Source organism: Trachypithecus francoisi, unplaced genomic scaffold, assembly GCF_009764315.1.
Source record: "Trachypithecus francoisi isolate TF-2019V2 unplaced genomic scaffold, Tfra_2.0 Lachesis_group7, whole genome shotgun sequence".
In the NCBI taxonomy this organism is placed as follows: Eukaryota; Metazoa; Chordata; class Mammalia; order Primates; family Cercopithecidae; genus Trachypithecus; species Trachypithecus francoisi.
The window spans coordinates 90148851-90166338 of NW_022681472.1; the positions used below are offsets into that span (position 1 = coordinate 90148851).

The 17488-nt window shown below is 40.5% G+C and overlaps 1 long non-coding RNA gene across 1 annotated transcript in view; it reads left to right on the forward strand.

Moving 5' to 3' along the window:
• Positions 1-17488, forward strand: part of LOC117079032 — a 78858-nt gene that overhangs the window by 21915 nt on the left and 39455 nt on the right. The window contains exon 2 of the long non-coding RNA XR_004435253.1: positions 8936-9077. This is a non-coding gene — a long non-coding RNA (uncharacterized LOC117079032). The remainder of the gene's footprint in view (positions 1-8935; positions 9078-17488) is intronic.

A 17488-nucleotide genomic window follows, 5' to 3' on the forward strand; every position in this document is an offset into this window, starting at 1 on the left:
CACCATCTTAAAAAGAAAAAAAAAAAAAAAAAAAAAAAATATATATATATATACACACATACATACACATATACATACACGTGTATATATATGTGTATGTGTGTGTGTGTATATATATATATATAGAGAGAGAGAGAGAGAGAGAGAAGAGAGAGAGAGAAAGGTTTCCCTACACCACCTAAAATGATCTTCCATGATGGCACATAATCTCTATATTGCAAAACACTACATTAGTTCTATCTTCCTGGTATATCATTCTATCCTTCTGATAGACTTCACTGCTGTTCATCTCGTGGGTCCTAGGAAGGATGCCCTGACCTTAAGTTTAAGTTAGATCCTTCCTTTCTTCTTTGAGCATTTCGTGCTTTTCTTCATCTCAGCACTCAACACATAAAATTGCAATTGTTTATTTATTTTCTTTATCCCTAAACAAGCATTTATTGAACTCCAATATGTGCCAGCCTCTATGTGAGAACGTAGTGATAGAAAAGTAATTTTTTTTTCCTTTGAGAAGCTCATAGACTAGTGTTGCTTCTGCTTTGGCAATGGGAACCCAGAGAAAGACTTCCAATCTAGTGAGGGACATGGGCAGATTGGGGACTGTGTCAGGAAAGGATTCCAGGCAGAGGTAACTCTGAGCTGAGTTATAGAGAATAATAGGTTAGTAAGCATCTATTTAACACAAAAGAAGGCAGTAAAGGAGAAGCAGAGCAACAAAAATGATGAGAAACATATAGAAAATAAACAACAAAATGGCAAACATAAATCCAATCACATCAATTGTTATATTAAATACTCCAATTAGAAGGCAGAGATTGTAATACTAGATGAAAACATCCCAGGATCTGACCATATGGTGTCTACAAAAGAACCACTTTAGAGTCAAAACACAAGTAGGTTGAAAGTAAAAAAAATTAAAAAGATATATTATCAAACAGTATCCAAGCTGCAGTGTCTCTACTAACAAGCTGGAGTTGCTATAGAAACATTAGACAAAATAGACTTTAAAACAAAATGAATGTTACTAGAGACAAAGAGAGATATTTAATAGTGATAAAGGTTCAATTTATCAGGAAGCTATAAAAATGATAAACATATATGCAACTAACAACAGAGGTCTAAAACCAAAAGGATTAAAAGGTGCAATAGAAAACTTGACAGTAATAATTGAAGATTTCAGTACCTACTCACAATAACTAATAGAAGATATAATAGGCAAAAAATCAGGAAGGACATGGAAGAATTAAAATAACACTACCAACTAACTCAACTAACATGACTTAACTGACCTCTGTAGAACACTCCACCCAACAATAGTAAAATGTACACATTTTTTTGTTTTTTTAACAGACAGGTTTTCACTCTGTCACCCAGGTTAGAGTGCAGTGGCATAAAGACAACTCACTGTAACCTTGGATCCCTGGGCTCAAGTGATCCTCCTACTTCAGTCTTCCTGAGTACCTAGGACTACAGCTGTATGCCATGATGCCTGGCTAATTTTTAATTTGTGTGTGTGTGTGTGTGTGTGTGTGTGTTTGTGTGTGTGTGTAGATATGGTCTTGCTGTGTTGTCTTGCTGTGTTGTGTTCCTGGTTTGGGCTCCATTGCCTCAGGAGATCCTCCTGCCTACGCCTCCCAAAGGGATGGGATTACAGGCATGTCAGTCTGCCTGGCCCCAAAATACACGTTCAAGTGTATATTAAATATTCTTTATGTGTTAGGCCATAAAACAAGTCTCAGTAAATTTAAATAAATTGAAATAATACAAAGTATGTTTTCTGACCATAGAAGAATTACATTAGAAATCAGCAGCAGAGGAAAATTTGAAAAACCAGTCCTTACTGGAGTTTGCAGCCCAAATCCACCCTCTCTGGGTAGTTCAACAAAATTTTAAGCCAATAAATTAATTTTAAATGGCTATGAGTTGATAGAACTTTCAGAAGACTATTATAAGGAAATAAAAATTATTTCTGAAATAACTCACATTTAACTCAGGCCTCAAAGAATTCCCACTGATAAAGTTCCAAGAAATATGAGCTGATGTTAATATAGTCACGAAGCCGTCCCCCAGCATACACACACACACACACACACAAACAAAAAAAAAAAAAATAAAATAAAATAAAAAAAAAACAAGTTATCTTGAGTGATAACCAGTAAGAAGAAATAATATACTGTGAGATCAGATATTGAAGTTATCAGAGCCAGGATACACAGTTCAGTTGTTTCTATATTTGAATAAATAAATGAATTGAAAATGAGGAAAGTGTAAGAACAATAAATGTGACTAATTAGATTTGAATAAAAAACCAAAACAATTTCTATGAATGAACAATAATTGAAATTAAAAACTCAATAAATAAAATTTAATAGCATATTATACACAACTGAAGAAAGAATTTACTAGAAGATAGACTTACAGAAATTACTCAGGGTATACCGATTAGAGATAAAGAGATAGAAAAAAAGGAAGCAAGATTAACTTGTATGGGGTTTAAATGAGAAGCTGTGAACATGTCAGTTTGCAATTTCAGATGGAGAGGGGAGAGAACAGGGTAGAGGTAATATTTGAAAAAATAATGTTTGAGAATTATCCTACATTGATGAAAGACACACATCTGCAAATGTGGAAGTTCTGGTGAATCTCAGGCAGGATAAAATAAAATAAAAAACACACCTAGGCAAAGCCTGATAGAATTACAGAATGCCAAAGATAGAAGATTATAAGAGCACAGCGAAAACAACATACAGGTAATTTACAAAGAAACAGCAAATACACCAACAGCTGATTTCTTAATAGCTACAATGGAACATAGAAAACAGTAGAATAATATCTTCAAAGTGCTATGAAAAAATAACTGATAATTTAAATATCTCTTAAGAATGAGGAGAAAAGAAAGGACTTTTTTGGATAGGCAAAAATTGACCAGCAACTAACACTCAGTGAAGTAATCATGAAGATTGTATTTTAGGCCGAACAAAAATAATTCCAGATGGAAGGTTTGAGATGCAAGAAGAAATGATGATAAGGAAAGCAGTAAATATATGGGTAAATCAAAACAAACCTTAATAATATAGAACAGTAAAAATGATATCTTGTGGAGTTTTAAAGAATATAATTAAAGTATACAAGCATAATAGAACATAAGATCAGAAGGGAGTGAAGGGAATAAAAATGTTCCAAGATCTTAGATTCTGAAATGCTAAGTGTGCTAAATAAACATATTAGAATTTCTAGGATGCGCTAGAAATACAGGCCATAACTTCTCATCCAGTAGATAGACATACATGGGATGAGAAAAATATCAATTAAAAAGTAAAAGAATGAAAAGGAGCGAAGGAAACATATAAGATACACATAGCACAGACTTTAATGATAGAGATAAACCAAAATATATCGGCAAGTGCTATGAAGACAAACGTTATCATACTTATTTTTAAAAAATCAATGAACATGATATTCATAATGACCTCAAACATAGGACGTGAAAAAGACAAAAATGCACATAATTATGTTCTTGGCAAATATTACACAGAAGAATTTGGCAAAACTGTTGCAATATTAAGTAAAAATGAGTTTAAGAAAACACTTTTGCCAGAGATAAAAGAGATTCACTATGTAATGAAATAAGTCCCCATTCCCAGGAAGATATAACTAATTAACCTTGTATCTATCAAATTACATAGCCACAATGTATATGAGGCAAAGATGGACAGAATTGGAAAAATAAATAGATAATTCCAGTATCACAGGAGATTTTTAACACTTTTCTCTCAATAATTGATAGTGTAAATACCCAAATAATCAGTAAGGATAAGTAAGATTTGGAAAATACAATTATTAAGCTTGAGCTAAAAGATACATCTAGGGCATTTTACCCAACAATTGCAGAAAACAGCAGCTTTTCATTCATATTCATACAAGGAACATATGAAAACTGACATACATTAGGCCACAAAACAAAACAAGCATTCAGATATTTGGTATCATAAAAACGATGTTTGCTGACTTCAATGAGAATAGCCAAGAAATTGTTAACAACAATTTAACTAAAAACCTCATATGTTTGGAAAACAAACCTTCAATTCTATACAACTCATGCGTCTGAGAAGAAACATTTAGGAGAAAATGATATAAAAATATTTCATTTGAAAACATTATATGCATCAAAATGGTTACTTGGAAGTAAACTATAGACTGAAGTGTTTGTATCAGAAAAAGATAAAGACCAAACAATTAAGACTCCTACTGAAGAAGTGAGAAAAAGAACAATAGAGTCAACTAGAGAAGGAAAAGCACAAAAGAATAATGATATAAACAGAAATTAATGACATTAAAAATAAAAAATAGCAAACATCAACAAATCCAAAAGCTGGTTCTTCGAAAATTTTAACAAAATGGAGAAACCTGTGGAATGGACGATCGAGAAAGTAAAAAATGTTTAAAATAAATGTTAAAAATATATTTAGTGATAAAATGTGTAGCTTACATTAAAAAGATAAAAAGAGGACGTTATGAACAACTTACGCCAATGTATGTGAAAACCTATATTAAATAGATACATGTATTTAAACAAATCAATTGGTGGTGTACTAAAAGGAGAGTGAGACCGACCCACCCCAGGGGCAGGAGACTTTCTTACTGACATCGTTTAGAATTGCTAGAACATGGTGTTAATAAACAGCAGACACACATTTTTGTCAACTTTACTGAAGATTTTAAATTCTCTACAGGTAATACACCTCTTATTCCCTGCAACTGGGGAGGACTGATCTTATCTCCTCTCCACCTCCCACCTTAGCACTTTACAGCAAAGAAAATAAATGAATACCAGCTGTATACAACAATATGCACGCACTAGCTATGTTACTTCATCTGACTCATTTAATTTTAGAGGCTTCAGTTTTATCACATGCAATACAAAGGAGAATGGTAACCACCTGAGGATTTCAACAATTTAACCATCTGGGTCTCTTTCCTCTGCAAAATGGGAATAAGGGGCTCCGGCTTCCCTTCAGTGGTATCAGGTAAAGATTAAAAAACTGTCTTTCTAAATGCAAATAAGTTACAATAGCAAGAACAAAACAACAACAAAAAACCCCTGATTTGTAGCATTTGCAAATTTCCATGGTGTAAGTACTTCCAACAATGGTAGCCAATTTTAAGCTACCGACATGAAGTCGCTTGCCTACAGCATTGGGATGAGGTGTGCACAATCAGCTTTCATGAGCTGGTCTGAGCCAACTCCAGTACATCACTGTCAGCCTCTTTATGTAGTTGTCAGGAACTAGCATGGCTGCCAGCAGCTGTCAACTCAAATGATGTCATAAGGATAGCAAAGTCTGACCTCTAAGTCAGACAAAATTAAGTTTGAAGTACAGCTCTACCTCTTACTAATTATAATCCTAGTTAAGTCATTTTGCTTTTTATGCTGTAGTTGCCTTACCAAGAAAATGAAAATAGTAATAGTACTTACAACCCAAAGTCCATTTATTCAGTCATTCAACAATGTTACTTGAGCAAGATGATGTGACAGGCACAGAGCTAGGCATATTGGGAGGATTACATTGAAGTGCTTAGCTAAATGTCAGGTGCCTTAACTTCTCTTTACTAAGAGATTTCTCCTATATTTAGTCTTTGGCTTATGCTGCAACCTTTCCATGTGTGATGTCATCTACTCCACTGCATGGTCTGGATCTGCTCACACTTGGGTAACTTCCTAATTATAATCTCCCAGGGCACTTTTCCTCTGAGCCCCAGATCCTCATATCCATCACTTACTGGCCACCTCCCTTGAGGCACACTCCACATGCCCCCAAATGAACTCATTATCCCTTTCCATCCACTCCATCTGCTCCTCCTCCTAGGTTTCTTCCTTTGCTCAGAGAATGAGGCCACCAATTCTCCAAGTGCCTGAAACTCTTCCTTAAAACCTTCCATGGTATAGTGTTTCCTTCCATATTAAAAGCAGCTCCTTCCACTGCTGTGCTCAGGTGGGAATGCTAGACTGGATCCAACCACAATTTCAAGCTTACCTTGTAGAGTTCTTGTCACAATCAATATTTTTTAATTAACTGAGTAAACTAATGGTGAGAATTTCATGCACCATAATGGGATTTGAGGGAAGCTATTTTGGGGTGTAGAGAGAGCTACTGGTCTCTCTGAAATCACATCACTGAGACAATAGTACATTTTATCATTCATAAACTGAGAGCTGGGGCTTAACAGACAATAGAATTGGCTGAAAATTGATTGATTGATTGTTTCATTATTTCACCCAACATGCATATTTTGAATACCTGCTAATATGGTTTGGCTCTGTGTCCCCACCCAAATCTCATCTCAAATTGTATTCCCCCTTTGTTGAAGGAGGGAAGCAATTGGATTATGAGGTTGGTTCCCCCAGTGCTGTTCTTGTGATAGTGAGTGAATTCTTGTGAGATCTGTTTTATAAATGGTAGCTTTTTCCTGCACGTTCACACTCTTTCCTGCTGTCTTGTGAAGATGTGTCTGCTTCCCTTTCTGCGATGATTGTAAGTTCCTTGAGGGCTCCCCAGCTATGTGGAATTGTGAGTCAATTAAACTTCTTTTCTTTATAAATTATGCAGTCTTGGGCAGTTCTTTATAGGAGTGTGAGAATGGACTAACACATCTGCTCATGTGCCAGACGCTTTTCTGGGTTCTGAGGATATGGAGATGAACAGAATACAAGTCCGTGGATCTCATCTAGTGGAGGGGAAGACATGTGAAACATAATGAAATGTGCACTCTGAGGAAGGGTTGTAGGAAGTGCTCTGTGCACAAAGAGGAGAGAGTGACAACTTCTGCCTCTGAGAATCAGGACAAATGGTACGGAGGTGGTAATATTTGGGACCTTTTATAATGTAGAAGAGTTTGCTAGTTGAAGACAAGAGTGAGGGAGAAGGAGAAAAAGGAAGTCCTAGGCAGAGGAAACAGCATATACACGATACGGGGGTGGGAAATGTTCTCTCATGACGTATGCAAGTGTGTGCATCAGGAATGAGGCCAGTGTAGTCCACGAGGACCAAGGGCTGTGTATGTCCAGTTCAGGAGTTCTCAGGGCCAGCATGCGTCAGAATCATGTGGACGTCATCTAAAAAGGAGGACGCCTGGCTCCACTTGGGCCTGAGGACTCACAATCACTGGGGTGGCACCTGAGTATCACTATGCAGAAATTCTCCAGAGGTGATTCTAATGCAGACTCAAGCCTGAAGGTTAGTAAAATTCAGCGCACTGTCCATGGTCATACAGAAAATGTCAGGAATGAATGTCCCACTCAGGTCCCTGGGGTGATTATTAGGAATCCTGAGGTCCAGGGGCTATTGGTCTCAGCTGCCTTTGTGGGCAGTGAAGCTGCCTGCTGGACTCCACAAACTATCACAAATGCTGATTTTCTTTGAAAGGCAGCGATTCCCGTGGTCTGCCTCCAGTAAGGGCTGCAGTTGATTCCAGAGATTGGCATCCTCCCAGCCTCATCGGGTCCTTAGATAATGACAAATCCCTTTCATTTGCTCCCCATTATTTCATTGTAAATGAGAAAGTAATAAAGCAAGGCTGCGACTGGACTAATTAAATCAGCCATTTCTAATCCCATCGATCTAGGGAAAGAAAGTTGTGGAGGGTGGAGAAAGAGGCTTTTGATTCAGAATAAGGCAAATGCGTTTCTGTCACAAGGTGGGTGTTGAGGACTGAGAAAGAAACAGCTCTGGACCTGGGATCTGAACTCTGTGGGAGGAGAGGCACTGCATGCCTGGGGTGGAAGGCAACCCTACTCTACTGGGGGCAGAGATGGAGCACCAGATTAAAAGCACATTGTTTTTTCTTCTCAGGACAAAAGGCACGCCAAGAGAGGAGAGGCTGTTGAAGCGGAGAATCTTAGTCTTTGTTGCTGGGGGATGAGCATTGAGGGGTGGATAATCAGCACCATAGGTGGAAAAAATATGCAAATAAATCCATAAATTTTTAAAAAGAGACCTGTCGGAAGCCAGCAGGTGTGATTTTCATGGGCTGACTAAGCAGCACTGGCCAGGTTGAGTTTAGAAATATCTTTTCTGTTGTTTTTCTTTTTTTTTTTTTTTTTTTGAGACGGAGTCTCGCTCTGTCGCCCAGGCTGGAGTGCAGTGGCCAGATCTCAGCTCACTGCAAGCTCCGCCTCCCGGGTTCCCGCCATTCTCCTGCCTCAGCCTCCGGAGTAGCTGGGACTACAGGCGCCCGCCACCACGCCCGGCTAGTTTTTTTTTTGTATTTTTTAGTAGAGACGGGGTTTCACTGTGTTAGCCAGGATGGTCTCGATCTCCTGACCTCGTGATCCGCCCGTCTCGGCCTCCCAAAGTGCTGGGATTACAGGCTTGAGCCACCGCGCCCGGCCTTCTGTTATTTTTCTATGGAAGGTCATTTATCTCAGTCATGTGGACTTGCCCAGTTCCTCCCAGCTGTGGTCTCCTGATTCACCTCCCTGGCCACTCCATTCTGAACTGCTTGCAATCTGTTGAAGGTGTCAGAGAGCTCCATACCTGCTTGATTTTATTCACACTACACTACCTGCCTGGGAGGCTCTTCCCCACCCCTTCCTCTGGAGGGTCTCAAAGTGTCAACTGTGTGCCGTTTACCTTAGAACAACTTAGGAATTTTGCTGAAAGTGCAGAACTCAGACCTTAGCACATTCCTGCTGAATCACTTTCTGGGGGCTGGAGCTGAAGGATCTGGATTTTGGCAAATATGATGGGTGATTCTTAGTAGTAATACTATGGTGTGAGAACTGCTGGCTGCCTTGTTCTTTCTGTGTGGGAACACCTATTCATCTTTCTCTTCACTGCTTTAGTGTGTAGAAATAAACAGGGCTCCCTGTTGCTTTAGGCTTAGAAATGGTCAAAAACATTTTTATTTGATTCAAGCTTGTTGTAAACTTCTGCAGAAAGAAGACAATGAATTGTAATGTCCACCTCGAAAACTAACAGATTTTATAGTGGTTGGAGAACAAACATCTAGAGAGAAAGAAGAAAAGTTTATTTTAAACTGGGCAATTTTGACTTCAGCTGTGCCTGAAATGAGTAACAGTAAGTAGAATTTATGAACTATCATTATATCTTACCTTAGCCATATTTTACGACTTTCCAAAGCAAGCTAAAGCATATCTTACAAACTTTGACAAGCACACAAAGATTTACAACTTAGGTGAGTAAAGGCTGACTCTGTAATAAAATAATTTGACTGTAAAAGAATGCTTGCCTTTTAGTGGACATTAGTCATGTTGTCTGATTGGCAACCTCTTGATGTTTGGGGGAAATTCTTGCTTTATGAGTTTCACATCTTCAACACAGAATGAGCAAATTTGATTTTACAGCCTCCCTTGCAGCTCAAACGCAGACCATTTATACTTTTAACAAGTTCCACTGATCGTTAGCCTCTGCACAAGATGGGATTTGAAAGTGAGAACTAGAAATCCGACTCTCCACTGGCCCATTTTGCTGCAAACGGTCATGGCAGAAGCACCAGCTTTGGGAGGGTCCCGGGTACCCATCAAGTTCCTGGTTCAGAAGTAAGTTCCTTTTGCTGAGGGCCTTTGGTTCCTAGTGTTGAAGCTGGGCTACAGCTAAAAGGCAGTGAGAGCGGGAGCCGTGGTTTCCCTAGTGGCCATTCAGGATGTTCCTGAAAGCTTAAGCTCGAAGCTGGCTCATCAGCTCTCCTTGCAAGTCTCTGAGCTACCCTTCCCTCCACCCCACTTTCTCTCGTATCACCCTTAGTACAATGATCAAAATCAGGAAATTCATATTGATACAATTCTACCACGCAAATAGACATTTATCAAATTCTGATTAAAATCAAAATTGTCCTATAAAGCAAAAGCAAACAAGCAAACAAACAAATAAAAAAACCAACCAACCAAACAAAAAAACAAAAACTAAAAGACAAAAATAAAAACCACAAAGCAAACAACCATTATTTTCTGTTTCAGGATCCAATCCAGGATTACATATGATATTTTATTGTCATAAATCTTTAGTCTCCTACAATGCAAATAATTCCTCAGTATTTATTTTTCTGTAACGGCCTTTACATTGGTTCAGAGTGCAAACAGGCATTTTATTTTGTAAAAGTTTCTTGGTTTGGGTTTGTCTGTTATTTCCTCATGATTTAAGTCATGCCATATATTTTTGGCTGGAATACCACAGAAGTGATACTATCTTCTTCTTAGTCTATCGTACTGGGAGGCACACGATGTTGATCAGCCTCATTACTCCTGGTGTTTCTTTGATCACTTGATTAAGGTGGTGTCAGCCAGGTCACTTTCTCTACTGTAAAGTTACCATTTCTCCTTTTGTAATTATTATGCATCCAAAATTGTTTCAGTAACTTATTTACCGCTTTCTCAGTCAGAGTTGGCTTCTGTTTCTTGCAACTTAGAACTCTGACAGTGATATCTCTTTATAATAAAAGAAAAGGGAAAACCACAGAGGACATTTTCTGCTTAGGATCAACATCAGAACATGGTTAAATCCTACCTGAGACCTTCATTTCAGCTCAATTAATCAGTGTTTATGGTAGAAGCTTCAGTTGGTTATTTTCTTATCGGCATAGCCTAAAATATTTTATAGCGCATCTGAATAACAGAGCACTTTTAATCCAGGTGATTTGCCTCATAGGTTCCTATTAAATGAAAACTGATTCTCTTCTTAGAGGAAGACTCACGTTTCCGATGAATCTCATACTTTCTCAAGGAAGGAACTTATCTAATCCTATAACCACAAACATCACTTATTCTAAGAATCTTTCCTGACTGCTTCCTGGGGATAAACACCTTCTCTGAGGTCCTCTTCTGCCCCGTGCAGATGTAACACCCAAAAGCCCTTGGACCTCTCTGAGTAGACTGCCACCTTTGAGGGCAGGAATTTACCTTTTCCACGACGGCATGCTCAGCACTCAATGCAGAACGTCCCTAGAATAAGTGCTCCGTGGATTTTTCTTGAATCAAAGAATCTATGTAAGAAGATATGATTGTGGCAAGTTTGGCGTAGCCCATAGGGCACGTCCTTGCAAAGTATTTAAAAGACTAGCTTTACTCAGCTCTGGTGGTTCCCCTCTCTTCATATTCCCTTACATAGTGAATTCTGTGGCCCTTTGGAACTATTTTGGGGATTTAAGCAAAAAAAAAAAAAAAAAAAAAGTGTCATGATTGTGTCTGGGCTTTGGACAACATTTCTTTGGCTACATTGGAGGATAAATGGGAAGGCCAAGACTATGGGCAGGTAGACTTGGCAGTTGATTCTGCAGTGGTCCAGGCATGAGACGCAGAAGGGTGGATAGAAGCAAGAAATAATTTATAATGTAATAAAAATGCTATAACTTATCAATGGCCTACTCTGAGGCAGGCTGTTGCATATGCTGTTTTTGTTTTTCATCGTGGCCCTGAACATTGTGTTTGACAGCCCTATTTCCTTGTGAGGAAGGAAAGGCTGGTAGATTTGTCTAAAAACACAGCTAATGAGGGTAGAGCCGGTGATGAATTCAGAGACATCTGGCCCCAAAGCCCATGCACCTTCCTGTGGATCTCATACCTGAACCCAATGCTAATCTGATGGCCTCTGAAGACTGCCCCCCTCTCGATGTGGCAGTGACAGAAGAGACACAGCTTTGCCGTGCCAGTGCTGAGCCACCTGGAAGGACAAGTGTGATGTTGCAATTTAAATGTGTGGCTGCTGCTCAAGGTGAGGAGAGAAAGAGACAAGGCCTGTGGTGTTGGTTATTGCATGGGACTGTAGCTCAGGCTGAGGATTTCTGCTTCCCATCTGCCCCCGGTCCCGGGTAGGTTTTGCAAATGTAGCCAGTTGGAAGTAAAGCAGTCACTGCAAATTCAGATGTCCCGTATGAGCTGGGAAAGAACCATAAGGGTCATCTGTAGAGCAGGGTTTAAAATAGACATCCTGTAAGGTTTCTGCTACTTGAAATGCCACAATTGTACAATTCTACAAATTATCTCCAAGTTTTTCTCATTTATCTTGGTGTTGCTTCTTTTTCCAATGTTAATTAATATTTCAGGAAACCTTGGTGTTTGAAGCTTAACCTTGTAATTTTGACTATTTGGGAGAGTCCCCGAACATTCATGTGATATGATAATTTGTAACTTTATTGAGGCAAAGTTTGAATTTCAAGGGCTGTAAGATCAACTAAAAGCAAGCACGCAGCTGGTGAGCCATCGTCACTCGCCGCAGCCGTGTGGCATTTACATGCTATCATGTAATAATTAAGAAGAGCTGCTACCATTCTCAGGTGTGAATTCTGGGCCAGACACGGTGTTACGCTCCACATGCATTGTCTCACTTACTCCTCACAAACACCTGGCAGAATGGTAAGTGTCTCATTTTGCAGAGAAATGAAAGTTCGCAGGAGCTAGGTAATTTTCCCATAGTGCTACAGCCATTAAGTGGCAGAGCCTTCACCATTGTTTCTTTTCAGGCTTAGGAAGGTTCCCGGTTGAGGTGACTTCCATTAGGATGTCATAGAATTCCTATATTAAATCAATATTAAGTGGGCATCTACCCCGTGCCAGGCACTGTTCTATGGACAGCATTATTATAGCAGCTAACAAAAAAGGATAAACAACCCTATTCTCACAGAGCTTTCATTCAAGTGGGTGGAGCGGGCAATAAGCTACATAAACAATGGACATATTTTGTGTTGGATGGTGACTGGTGCTAGGGAGGAAAATACAGCAGGGAAGGGGTACGGTGGAGGGCAGGGCTGGTTGGGGTTGGTGGCTCAGTTTTAAATAAGGGGGACGCGCAGGGACCCCCACAGAAAGGGTGACACACATGTGGCTCAGAGGGCCATACGGAGAGCACGTGAGGGCGAGTAGGCCAATTAATTCTACTCACCTCAGCCTCCCCTTGGAGGGTGTGGGAGGTCACTGGAAAGTTTGCAGCAGACAATACCTTGCTGTGACCTGTGTTTGGAAAGAATTACTGTGGCATGTGAAAAATTGATGAAAGTGGGGGAAAGACAGGAGGAAATGAGGAGTCCAGGTTGGAAGCTCTTGCAGGCATCCATACAAGAGCTGATGGTGGCCTGGGCCAGTGGATGTACTTTGAAGGCAATGCCAACAGAATTCCCTGTCTGATTGGATGTGGAGTGCAATGCTGAATTTATTTCAGTGACAGAATTTATTTAAATAGATTTTAAAACATCCTGCATGGTTTCCCAAAAGGGACACTGGAGGTCTAACCAGGTCTCTTAAATATTTTGATGATATGTTACAGCATTTGGAGAAAAAAAACAAATTCCCACCACAAATGTGGGGACTAGCCAAGGTCTTGGCTTGCAGTCCTCACAGATGTCTACAGTGTATGTGACTATTACCTGATTCTGGGCTTGGGTAGGGACGGAGACCAAGAAAATGCTGCTGGGGATCTAAGAATCAGAAGCAGCAGCTCCTCTTGGAAGAGGTGAGGAGCCAGAAACCAACTGGGAACAAGCTGTGGTAGTGACAGAAGTTTTCTGCGCTGGGTAAACCAGGAACCCGTTGTTCCAAGAAGAAGGCGCCTGTGGAAGGGGTGGGGGTGCGGTCTTGGCAGTACAGACCTGCAGATGTCTTTACGTTTCAGAGTAGCAGATTTAAGAAGGGGAGTATGGCTCAGAACCATAGGGGCAGGACTGGGGAGCCCAGACTGTCTACTCTCTGTTCTGCTAACCAAGCGGGTGAGAAGGAAACTTCTCTGAATGGGTACTATGGTCAGTAATTTGCTCAGGCTGGCCAGCACACAGAGATTAGTGTCCACAGGAAGTGTGGCTCTTCATGAGTGTCTGCAATAGCATTTCCAAGATGGACGATCACTTAGATTCATTTGGGGTCATTTGGGGAATGTGCCCTAGACTTAAGAATTCAAAATCCTGATTTTGAACTTCTCTTCTGCCACCTTCTAGCTTTGTGACCTTGGACAAATCACATAACCTCTTCACACCTCTGCTTTTTAAAAAATTATACTTTAAGTTCTGGGGTACATGTGCAGAATGTGCAGTTTTGTTGCACAGGTATACACGTGCCATGGCGGTTCGCTGCACCTATCAACCCACCATCTACATTAGATATTTCTCCTAATACTATCCCTCCCCTAGACCCCCACCCCACAACAGGCCCTGGTATGTGATGTTCCCCTCCTTGTGTCCATGTGTTCTCATTGTTCAACTCCCACTTATGAGTGAGAACATGCGGTGTTTGGTTTTCTGTTCTTGTGTTAGTTTGCCCAGAATGATGGTTTCCAGCTTCATCCATGTCCCTGCAAAGGTCATGAACTCATCCTTTTTCATGGCTGTATAGTATTCCATGCACACCTCTGCTTTTTTATCTCTACAATAGGGTAGTAGAATATATCACTGATCACCTATATTGTGTGCCCCATTTCTGTAGGGGGATTACCCTTGTGAACTCATGATTTGCTTTGACCAGGGAAATGTGTCCAAAAGTGACATCTGACACTTCTGGGGGAAAGCTTTAAAGAGTCAGTGCATGGCTTGCCATGTTTCTCTTTCCTAGTCTCTGTGCCTGTGGAAGAATGGATCTAGACAGAGTCTCCATCAGCCTGCGTCCCTGAGGAACTATGATGTGCAGAAGTCCCTGCTGACCTGCAGCGGTCACATAAGTATGAGTGAGAAATAAACTGTTTAGCTTTACATCTTTAAATATTTCTAGGTTGTTTGTTACCACAGCATAACCTAGCCTATCCTGACTGATACAAATGGAAATGATAATCTCATCATATATATAGCATAGGATTGTTCTGAGAATTGAATAATTATTCCCTTGTTCTGGAACTATTTCCTTCACCACTCTAGGCTCTTGTTCACTCTTTAGGTATCAGCCATCCTGAGAAAGGTTTTTCTGGCCCTCAATGAGTTAGTTCCCTCTGCTGTTAGAGCCTCCTTTGTATTCTTCATCTCACCTATAACCCCTGCTTGTATAATCTGTGACATCACTCTTCTTTGACCTCTAAGAAGGTGAGCTCTTGCCTGTTTTGTTCATATTGGCCCCCAGGACCTTGTACAGAACCTGGCACAAAAACCTGGCATGGGGACAGCAGCCTCCTTTTTCTCTTGTCACCACCACAGCTTCCTTTATATTTCCTCTACCCCGACAGGGGCTCCATATTTGAAAATATTTCTGTCTACCAAACAAACTGCATTTCTTATAAAGCAGTACCTTTGACCGTTCGTTATTACTCAAAGTCACATGTAGCTGCCGATAAGAGCTTCTGATCAGCAGGAGATAATCACCATGGCCACATCAATGATTATAATTCCAGCCCCAAGCAAAGCAAACAGATGTTTGCATTTGTACAGCTTTACAGGGCCTTTAGCTAATAGTTGCTTCAACCAAAAGGACATTTAATGTTTATGTAACTAGAAGTCCCCAGGGAGGCATTTTCGGGGTTGGTTAGGAAGCTCCACCACGTCTTTGAGGATTTTGGCAGCTTCTGTCTTTCCCTGCTGCCATCTTTGATTTCTCTCATGCCTGTTGCCTCCTGGTATTTCCAGGATGTCTGCAGCTGCTCCAGGAAGCCTGAGTGCATTGTCAGGGTGAAGGGGCAGAGCCAGGAATCTCTCATCTCCTGTCCGTTGCTTTCACCAGGAAATCAAAAGCTTTCCCAGAAACTCCTCCTCAGACTTTGCTGTAAGTTTCTTTAGGCAAAACTGGATTCTGAGGCCACCCCAGCTGTGTGGGATTCTCAGGAAGTGGCTGGAAAAGGGCCTGGGAGTCGTCCTGAGCCATCCCCTCGGCCTGACATACGGCATCCTGGACAAAGCTGGGGCCCATGGGCAAGGAACAAAGTCAGGAGAGTGGTTTCTGGGTGGCAATGAATAGCGTCTGCAGCACCTGCTGCGGGAATGAGGCCTTGTTGTGTCTTCCTTACTCACTTAGTCAAACCCACTGAGTTACCAGGGAAGGAGAGCAATGCCCAAGGACGAGGAAATCTTCCAAGGCTCATCTTGATTGAGGGGCAGATAGAAGTTAGAATATCAGTCCTCAAGATCTCTTCATTATTTTAAAGAAATAATTGAAAGAGGCTCATCATTCTGGCAAGTTGCTCAATTTGCACAAGCAGAGAGGCTAACCCTGCGGGCCATGTGGGGAGAAGAGCACAAGGTAGGTAGTCTGAGTTCTGGTCCCGCTTCCGCTTCTATCTAGCTGTGCCTTGTTGGGCAATTATGTAATGCTCTTTAGGCTTGAATTTGTTTCATTAGCCATGTTATTTAATTTGATTTTACAGATTGAGAGCTGGAGATGTAAAGTGACATCCCAGGGTCACATGGCTAGTGAGTGGTGGGGCAAAGAGTTGAACGCAGACCTCCTGACTTCCTGTTTGGTCCTGCCCTTGATAGATGTGTCTGGGAGAGCCTCAAGTAATCCTTGAGTAAGGGGTCAGGGCTTGACACCATCCCTACTGTTTAGGACATAATTCACTGTGTTAGGAGGAGTTGTTGATCAGTTTCATTTGTTTAAAAACGGACTTACAAAACTTGGCTCTCAACTTGTGTTTATAAAGTGGCTCTTGGGTGAATGGATCTAGATGTTATTAATTATTGCAAAATGCTGTGTTTGTGTATCATGGCATCACCCACTGTTGCAATGATGGAATGGTAGGAACAGGGTCCTTTTGATCTTTAGTGACAACAAAGAATGTCAATCCTGTGGCAATATTTCCTTCACCCATCTAGACATCTCTCTCCTGGGGAGATTTCTTTTGTTAAATACAGATTCCAGGACTGCATCCCTTGGAAAGCCCAGAAAGGGCCTAGAAAATTGTACTTTTACAGAGATTTTATTGGAAATTCTGATAATCAGCCTAATATTTCAATCAGTGTGTAGACAGAATGCAATTTCTCAAAGCAGCCCTTGAACACCTTTGAATTATTGTTTATTTGCTTTGCTGTCAAACAAAATGTGCGTTAGTACCAGGTGGAAGGATGTAACACAGTGATGACCAGATGGTTCAAACTTCTGAACTTCTCAGAAGCATTATTAACCATGGAGGTGATTTGCTTTTGCCTTAAATATATATAATTAAAAATATAGATAGAGTTCCTCATTAAGGGAACTAAAGGCAAACTTTGAGTATCATTATCATTCCATTCAAATCGAGAATGCTATCAAAACAACTTTTAAATAAATGCTGACCTGAACTCATGAAATGTTATCAGTGATCATCTTGGATCATTGTTAAAGAGGTAAGTGTTATTGGGCAGTGCCTGAGACATTTTTTGGTTATTTACAATTAGGCAGGCATTGGTGGGGGAGTACAAGTATCTGGAGGGTAGAGATCAGGGATGCTGCTACATATCCTACGTACAATGCACAGGACATTCCTTTAAGTTTGGCATATGGGGTGTGTGTGTGTGTGTTTGTGTGATGCTGGTCATACCATCTATGACTCTAGGACAATCTTGTGGGAATTTATGTGTGAAACTTTCTGCTCTC